At 31.1% G+C, this 9,829-nt stretch overlaps 1 protein-coding gene across 2 annotated transcripts in view; it reads right to left on the bottom strand.

Moving 5' to 3' along the window:
- LOC117176324 overlaps positions 1-9,829 on the bottom strand; it is a 306,697-nt gene that overhangs the window by 7,684 nt on the left and 289,184 nt on the right. The gene's annotated exons all lie outside the window — the stretch shown is intronic.

The raw sequence follows: 9,829 nt of genomic DNA, 5'->3' as shown, positions 1-9,829 counted from the left end.
AAAAACGAAAATTGTTTTCAATATCGTGGAAAATGCATTTTTTTATGGTAAGAGGAAACGGAAGCCCTGGAAGCTCGCTCATTTTAGGAATTAATATCACTAATGTTACTATTGCTTATCCTGCGTAATGCGAAAGAGTAGAATATAAGTAGTAGTTAAGTTAGACTAAGGATGGAATTGTAAATATATGTACAGGCAGCGGTGGCCCTCAAACCCGTAAAAGGGAGCGATTAAATACATAGTAATGGGACTTTCTTGTATATTCATAGCTTGAAAAGATAATAATAATAATTGTATAACATTTATAGGATTGATAGTCATTTTCCCAATACCTAGAAATAATAATAATTATTTGTTTTTTACACGGTGAAATCCGAAGCGCATTAATTTGAATATTTTTTTACAAAGTCAGGCAATAATTTTTAATATCATTTAAATCAACATTACACTGACAATTACATATCAATTTCATTTCTAATTTATTCAAACGATAATTAAATATTGAAAATTCCAAAATTTCTTGTCCATCTTTGATCCCTCACCAATTCTGGAAAGAGACCACATAAAAATTTGAAGTATTGCATTTTATAACTCTTTATAAGCTATATCTAAATCACTAATTAAGAAATTATTTTCGTCAAATACGATGTGAGTATGAACATTTTTTCAAAAAATTGACATTTTGTTTCAAATTTTCAAAATCTCCGTAAATTTAAATGATAGACAAAAATGTATCGAAGAGAAAAGGTTTTCTTTTTGAAGTGAATACAGTAAAAATTTTTGAGCTTTTTTCTTCGGAAAAATATTTTTCAAAAATGTAGGGTAAAAAAAACATTTTTTTCGAAAAAGAAAATCTGGAAAATTTCCAGTGTCTATCCAAAACATGGCAAGGCGACTTACTGATTTGATAATTTAATCGTTGTGGATTTTCGCACCGTCCGATCTCGACAACAACAACAAGAAAATGATAACTTTAATCTTATCTTGTTATTTTAAGCTGTTTACTTCTCTTAATTTGTTTTCCAAGCGTTTATACGTTTATTCTTCGTATGAATTTATTCGATAGTTAGTTAGTTCTTCTTGCTTTGAATCATTAATTTTTTATTAACTTTGAAAGTCCCATAGAAAAAGAATAAAATCATAGAGATACGACAATATCTCCTGTGGGGCTGGTTCACCCCTTATTATAGGTTATTTCTATTAAGGTGAGAACAGTCGATTTCGTATTTGAATATTGTGCATACTGCCAAGATTTTTTTCGTCAAACTCAAAAAACTAGTATTTTCATATTGAAAAGGGTGTCATTTTTTTCATTAAAAAATAGAGGTTGATACATCAGTAGGGTAAAGAATTTTAATTCAGTACCAAGGATGTAAACTAATATTATTACACGTTTTACGCCACTGAATAGTCCGAGGGTATTTTTAATTAATGAAAAAATAATAATTCTGATTGAATTTTAGGGATGAATTCATTTGTAAGGGCTGATTTCAGAAAATTTCAAACTATATCAACCTTACTTAACAATTTTAATAGTATCCAAGAGTTTTACACCATGATATAGTAATGGAATAACGAAATATAACAGTATAAATGTTAGGGGTAGCTCACCCCCTCAAGGGATTTTTTTTTGAAAATGCCGGAACAGGTCAACTTTATTTTTGATTATTATGCATAAAATAATTAATTTTGTCAAGATTCAACAGATTTAAGAATGTGTATTGTGAAAAAAATGGCCATCAAATATAGTTTTTCATTATTAAAAAACGGGGGTCGCGAGTCTGTTGACTAAAAATAATGCATAAATATGTGCTTTTCAAGAACAAGTGTTACCCACTTTGTTTCAGTAAAAAATTACGAATTGTATTCGAGAAATTAAAAAAGATGTGTTTTTAGGGGTGAACTTCAAGGGTGGTTTTCACCCCTTAAATGGGCTTATGGGCACGTATAAAAAAATACGTGTCGAATATTTTTTGATGTTCTACAACATATCACAATTTCAAGAAAATCGGTGAGGTACACCTCGGGTACCTTCCTTGTCAGTTTAAAATAATATAAAATCTGATCAACTTTATACTATAATGTACAAAATAATGTTTTAAATCCTATCTCTTTCAAATTCCACGATTGTCATGTAAACTCTAGAGTAAATTTTTTAAATATTGTCATCGAAAAATTTTAAGACTTTCGTCACTCTGTCCAAGATTCTTCATATAATGGCCTAAATTTTAAGCGACTAAAATTTTGCGTGCACCCACAAATTTTTGTTTACCGGTACCGAAAATTTTTTATTGGTGTCGGCTTTGTATACACAACCTTCAGAAATAGCAGTGTTTTTCTTCTTGATTACACAAATATTTAGCACTCGATTACAAAAATGAAGGAAAAAATCTAAACACTCTTCTTTCACCGAAAGAACTTCTTTGGGCATATTTTAGCCTATCAAATGTTGGCATCACTCTGAATTAAAGCTCTAATGTATACTTAGTCATGGCTGGATGAACCGAAGCGGTCATAGGCAGCGGCAGCTACTATTTCTGGAGATTCCGCGAAGGGTCATTGAAATTAACGCCAAGGCGTGAAAGTATCCTGGTTATGGGAACGGTTGGTGATGAAGTGGAGTGTGCACGGAAAGAAAGATAAGAAGAAACATATAGACAGTAGAAGAGAGAATGATAGAACAGGAGAATCGGTGAAATCGAGACCGAAGCTGCAATTTCAGTAATGCTCGTTAAATACTGGTTTCCATCTTGCTACGATTAAAACAATTTGGTTGTTCCTGGAAAATTCGAGAGCAATCTGCTTTCAGATAAAAGATAGATTATAATTGAACTGTGGGTTGGAAGACGCAAAAAGCATCCAAAGCGCCAGGATAAGGTGGAGTTAAAGACATGGAACGAAAATTTCACGGTTTGATAATAATTTTAAAAAAATTATATTCTTAATGTGCTTCTCGCGAACCTTTTAATTTAATTGATTTGCGACATTCAACTATCTATTTATTGACCTTCTGAGTTCTGATAGGTAGAGATATACTGAGATAAGATAAAAATGTAGATTAATGACCTCTGAAGTTTGTGACAATAATTATAGGAGAGGAATGTGGCTAACGCAGTAATCAGGTAATCTGGAATAGAAATAAAAATATAAAAAATATTGAAATTAACTATACTGGGAGTTCGACATCTGCGATGAAAATAAAAGTTCACACGACATTAACTCTTGCATTATTTAACATCTTTTCAGTTATATATACATATTGAGCGCAAATTGTGTAGTACACAAATGATTTATTTCTAGAGAGTGTATGCTACTTTAAATTCCCGATCCATGTGAAAAAATATCTTGGCATTTATGTTCCACCGCAGATCTGTCGGCGATAAGTTCTCAACATTCAAATCATGTCATCTCTTTCTTCGTCGAATAATTAATGGATCGCCATAAACCATTTTAAATGGTCAAAAAATTTCTGCAATTCTAAACATAAAAATATCATTTATACCACTCTAACCCCAGAATCTCAACTTTGAAATGATTTTTTCGCCTTTCGTGGTATAAAATACTGTTCGCTGTTTGTGTGAAAGGTAATCTTTAGCGAATGACCTATCACACACGTATCGAAATGTACTATTTTCTTCGCATTAGTAACCTGCTCTCGAGAAGTAAATAAACTAAAATATAAATCATCAATTAATTAAACCGTATTCTTAATTGCTTTCAAGAAAATTTGAAGCTCGAAATCAAAATTCAGCGATCACTTTGTACAATTGAAACAGTCGTTACATTTTGTAGGATAATCAATAATTGAGTGCACTTATCACCAGTAGGCGTTAAGTGATCAATGAAGAGAAATCGTAGATCGTTAATTTTTCACAGATCACGGGGCGAAAAGCAAGCCCCAAGCCAATTAACGCGTCACCGCTGTTAAATGCCCAGACACACAGTCGAGACGATATTCTAGGTAACCTGGTTACCAGGCTCAGTATTTGTTGATTTTGCAGAAATGACACCCGCTTGCGATCTGCAGTTTTTGCCATATGTCCAATATTATAATACATATTTACACAATACACCGAGGGCCATCGTTTAAAAATAACTCTGAACATAAAGGACGTTATCTTCTTCTTTATTCATAATATTTCCCCTGAAAGTTTACATGACCTACATTTCTTACAATATTACACAGAAAATCGCCGATCCTCCAATGTACACCGAAATCAGTGTTCAAGTGAGTTGCAACAAATTTGAGCCACACAGGTTCATTCGGAGAATCTAGAGGAAAAGCATCATTTACACACTGTTTTTTCTCACCCAGAGCAACATGAAGAGTCATCTACAAAATGTCCGGCACCTGCGTCAAGATGACTTTATCGGGCTTTATTTGGGTAAAATAGATGTTGATAAGCAAGTAAGTTATAACAGTAATTACCTAACTTTGACTTTCCTCCCATTTACCAGTGACTATTAGTGTCTTGGAATAAAAATTGTACTTGGCGTGATATAATATCCAAATCTTAGGTTAGTTAAAACCTTTATGACATTCAAACCACCAAAGCCGGGATGTAAAAACTATGTCGTGACCGTCTGCATCGAAATTGATGCCGGGGCGTTCGAACGTATTTCCACTAGATTTTCTGCGGAGGTTTAAAGTTATCTAATCTTGAAGTTGCTAGTGTCATTCATGAAAAATAAGGTAAATCCAATTATATAATTTAAACATTAATCCAATTTGAATTATCATCTTTGTGATTAAGAACAAAAATATTAAGTAGCACATTCCATTTTTTTTTAAATTAAATTCTCTAACTGAAAATTTAACTATCCCACTTTTGACGAAACATTGAAATTTGGAATTAAAAATCGATATTTTTAGGTTGAAAATTTAATTATTTGTTTCAAACATCGTCTTTTTCATATAAAATTAATCTTCTTGGTTGAAAATACATCTGTTTGCGTGAAATTTCAAATATGTGTCATCAAATGCATCTTTTTTAGTAAAATTTCAATTAATTTGTTGAAATTTAATTGTTTGTTGTTAAATATTAATTCTTTTAACTAAAAAGGAATGATCCTATTTCTGGTTTTATATATTTATATTTTCAATGAAAAAATTTATCTTTTTTAGTTGAAAACTCCACTATTCGCTTGAAAACTTATCTTTTTGATTAGGGTTCAACTATTTTGTACAGAATTGATTAAAAATTCAACTGCACAATTTCAGGATAAAAAATTATATTTTGAATTAAAAATTAAATTTTTTTATTTGAAAATTCGTCTTTTTGGTAGAAAATTATTTTTCTTTGTTAAAATCTTATCTTGTTTATTAAGGATTCAAATATTTTCTTGACTTTTATTTGTTTGTTAAAAACTGATTTCTTGAAGGGAAATCTCAATTACATCATTGTTGGTTGAAAACTAATAGTATTTTTGTAGAGAATTAACGTTATAAGTAAAAATGTAATCTGTTTTTTTATTATTTTTAACATAAATGTCCAAATTCGATTTTTTCGTCTTAGATCGGAAAAAAACGTTTTGCATAATTTAATATGAAACAATTTTAATCGCTGAGAGATGCTGCTAAATAATGTGTAGAACCTGCCTGATTTTAAGTGAAATCTATCTTATTTTAAACACTTTTTATATTATTGTTCTTGGATTGAAAATTAATTTAGTTGAAAATTCTATTATTTGTTAAAAAATATTTTTTTAAATTGAAAATTCATCCTTTTGTTAAAACTTTTACTAATTGGTGTCAAGTTCATCTGTTTTAATTAAAATTTGAAATCATCTGTTGAAAATTAAATTTTTTTATTGAATATTAACTTTTATAAACTAAAAACTGAATTATTCTATTTTTGTTAAAAATTTGATCATTTTTATTGAAACTTCAACTTTTTATTTAAAAATTATTTTATGGGTAAAAAATTAATCTGTTTTTTATTATTCTTAACATAGATGTCCAAATTTGATTTTTTTGTCTTAGATCGGAAAAAAACTTCTTGCATAATATACTATAAATAAATTGTAATTGCTGAGAAATTCTGCTAAATAATGTGCAGAAGCTGACTAATTTTAAGTGAATTCTATTTTATTTTTAATACTTTTTATAGTGTAGTTCTTGCATTGAAAATTAATTGAGTTAAAATTCTATTATTTGTTTTAAAAAAAAGTTTTAATAGAAAATTAATCTTTGTGATTGAAAATTCATATTTTTGTTTAAACTTTTACTATTTGGTGTAAATTCCATCTGTTTTATTTAAAATTGGAAATCATCTGTTTAAAATTTCATATTTTGTATTAAAACTTGATCTTTTCTAGATAAAAATTGAATTATTTGTCTGGAAATGCCCCTATTTTGTTGAAAATTTGTGTTTCTTGTTAGAAATATAAAAATTCTCTTTTGAAAATTCATCTCTTTGATTGAGAATTCAACTATTTTGTTGTAAGTTCCTTCTTAGTTGGTCAATAACTAATTTCTCACCGATCATTGGGTGACAATGAAGGTGCCCCTACATCCCTATATTATGTATCTGTTGTTGAAGGTTTTCAAAATTATGTTTTTATAAGGTAAAAATTTAGTATTTGGCAAAATTGTCAGCAGATATGAATACCTGATACACCCATAAAACTGAACAAAATTCATTCAATCCCACATTTCTTAAAGCATATATTATTTAAAAGAATAAAAAAAATTGGAAGCCTATATATTTTATGCAGCTGTTTTGTGGTGAAGGTGAAGTGCAAGGAGTTTAATGGTACTTTTCTGATATCGAGTAAAGTTAGTGTAACATTGGTTTATTTTTAGTTATAAGTTAATGTTTTAGTTACTATTTTCATTGAATATAAACATTAACATTAAGTATTATTCCTGTGAAACATGAAATTTGTTATAAAATTCTTTTCCTGATATAAAATGCAGTAGCAACGTATTAAGATTTTGAGGTTCATATTACATTTTTAATTCAAGTGCGAGCTTCTTTCAGTTGAAAAATTTATCAAAAAGACGTAGGATAAAAATATAAAAAAATATTTTTTATTTTAATCCTGACTAAAATAGTTTCTGTTTTTTCACCAAAAATATTACAAATTTGAATGAAATTTTCGTCAAATTTGTATGAAAAATTTTACTAATTTTCAATGTATTTCAAAGACGGAGTATTTCTTTATATTAATAAAAATAAATAAAACCTTAACTTTCGTAAAGTTTATATAGTACATTTTCGTAACGTTTCATAGGAAAAAATAATATTTGATAGATAGATATACGGATGATTTACATTAAAGTGGCAAAAATGATCTAATTCTGCGACCAGCAGTTTGCTCTTGTTTTCTAAAAGTAATTCCTAACCTCAAAATCTGAAAAAGTTGTTATCGCATTTTAGACCAGCAATGGACTTTGATAACAAAACTTATAACAAATTCCATGCTTCATAGGAATATTACTTAATGTTAATGTTTATATTGATAACAAATAATAGCTTAAACATTAACTTGTAATTAAAAATATACTAACCGTGCCGACAGAAATCTCAGAGTATATGCTAAGGCTTCTCAAGGCTCTGAGAAGCTCTGAGAAATTCTCCACAGGCACTCAGGTAGATATATTTAATAGTCCAAATAGCTCGTTTAATTGCTTTGAAGGCTTTAAAATGTCCTTTACGAAATTGAAATAAAAATACGATCATTAATAACACCCAGAGACAAGGCCGTAGCCAGAAAAAAAATTCGGGGTAGGTTATGGATTGGCGCACATTCATTATTAAATCAAAAAAAGGAGGCTCTCGATAAGTTTTTGTAGAGTTCACAGTCAGTATTATATTTTTCAAAATTATAATATTTTGACTGGTCAGAGCATAATCTAACGTGCAGCTCTGCACAAGTGTGCAGTTCTGAATGGAAAGTGTGCAGCTCCGAATTTGTGTTGGGGAGGTACTTTTGAAATTATTTTCAATTAATCAAGTTCGAATAAACTAAAAATAACTTCAACAATTAATAAGGAAAAAACAGTTTTAGAGGTATTACCTTATATGAATACAACTTACGCGAAAAGATGCAAGATACGAGTTTTCGTGTAAAGGCTGGGCCGTGCAGTTCTAAAATTTGCTTAGATTATGCTCTGTGACCGGTAGAATTTCGCAAACATGTTTTAAGGCGTTTCAATGTAGAAAATGTTCTCTCAGGGGTACATGTAGTAACAACTAATGTCGCTAGAGTTTTTAAAAGCTTATGGATATTTGGGAACAGGTTCTCGTTGCACTCCCCAAGAGCTTCAATAGCACAAGTTGGATGATTTATCTCTGATTCTTGTTGCCATTTCATTTTCCATAGGTGCAACTCCACTTCTAGAGAGTCCCATTCTAAGAACTTTCTATAAACATCAAAGGCATGAATTTGAAAGTTAGAATCATTTTTGCAACATAAAGATGGAATCAAAATGTAGAGAGATGATAGTGTCGATTTGTGTTCTACGAACATTGCTTATAGACGATAATACAAAAACAAATCAGCCGTTATTTGATCAAATGTTACAAAATTCAGCGCAGGAACTTAAAAGTAATTTAATTTAGCTTGCGCTACCACATTCATAACATCAAATAATCAATCGCAGTTGATCGTCTGATCCAGTCCCATGAATGTGAATAGTGGAATAGTCGGCCAACTACTATTCTAGAATTTCTGGAGGATGTCATTGGCTAAATCATTTGGTGGCGAAGTAGCGAACGAACACAGTACCTACATTTGTAGTTGGATTCCAATGTCTGAAGTCGGTCGAACCTCTCTTTCTGTTACGTGAGATACACAACGAAGTGTGATCGAATTCGATCGCACCTCGCTGTCTATCTCATATGGTGTAATGAGACATCCGATCGCCTTTTAATCATTGGAGTCCCACTGCAGACGGTTTAAAATGTAATCAAATTTTCCCACAGAGTTAACTGAGCCAGATATATTGCATATATGTGTTTACTATGACCTTGTCAAGAATTTCGGCGTAGGTTCAAACCTCTTTTGCTCCTATGTAGCTACGGCCTTGAGCAGAGAGGCTTAAATTAAAATGAGAATTCGATTATAAATAACAAGCACATGCACTGTATTGCGACGGTACGGGTGGCAAGGTGGTGGTAAAGCAGCAGCGTTGAATCGTATTATTAAACTTGAATTTCGATTTGATTAATATTTCCAACAGTGATCCAAAAATACTTTCGCATGCTTAAACTGTGCTGTGCTCATTGAAACTAGTTCGCGTACGTATTTAAAAATCAAGTACAGACGCACACCGTGGCCAATGAACATCACTCAAATTCAAGCAAGCGCAGATCAAGAAAGCTCCGTTTGGATCATTAACTTCAAGAAAACACGTGTAACATTCCATTAGTTTCTAACTCACGTTGACTCACGAGTGTCCCTTTCGCACGCGTGTAGTTATGAAAGAACGAGCAATCGTGACAATTTTTTCAATAATTTCCAAGGCTGTCTAACCCACTGACACGCAGTGATCCCAGATCTGAAACGAGATGTGGTCCAATACTATGACAGGGCTACGTTCGTGTGAATATAGTAGGAGACGGTATAAATGACTGGGGTGCGCGCGCAACCCATTTCTCCTCTTCTGAATTTGAAAACTCGAAGGTGTACGATTGCCGGTCGGAACACTTCGGCGGTCCTATTTATATCTCTATCCACTTTGAAATAAAATCAAGAGATTAGGATTTTAATATTTCCAGATTTCGATGCTGGCGATTCTCATGATTTGAATACTCCGCGCGCCTCTTTATATGCGCATATTTTGAGGTTACGTTATTTCAAGCATAAAATATAAATGACATAA

The sequence above is a fragment of the Belonocnema kinseyi genome, chromosome 7 (genome assembly GCF_010883055.1).
Source record: "Belonocnema kinseyi isolate 2016_QV_RU_SX_M_011 chromosome 7, B_treatae_v1, whole genome shotgun sequence".
In the NCBI taxonomy this organism is placed as follows: domain Eukaryota; kingdom Metazoa; phylum Arthropoda; class Insecta; order Hymenoptera; family Cynipidae; genus Belonocnema; species Belonocnema kinseyi.
The sequence above is the reverse complement of the archived record's forward strand: the minus strand, read 5'-3'. Positions and strand labels throughout refer to the sequence as shown.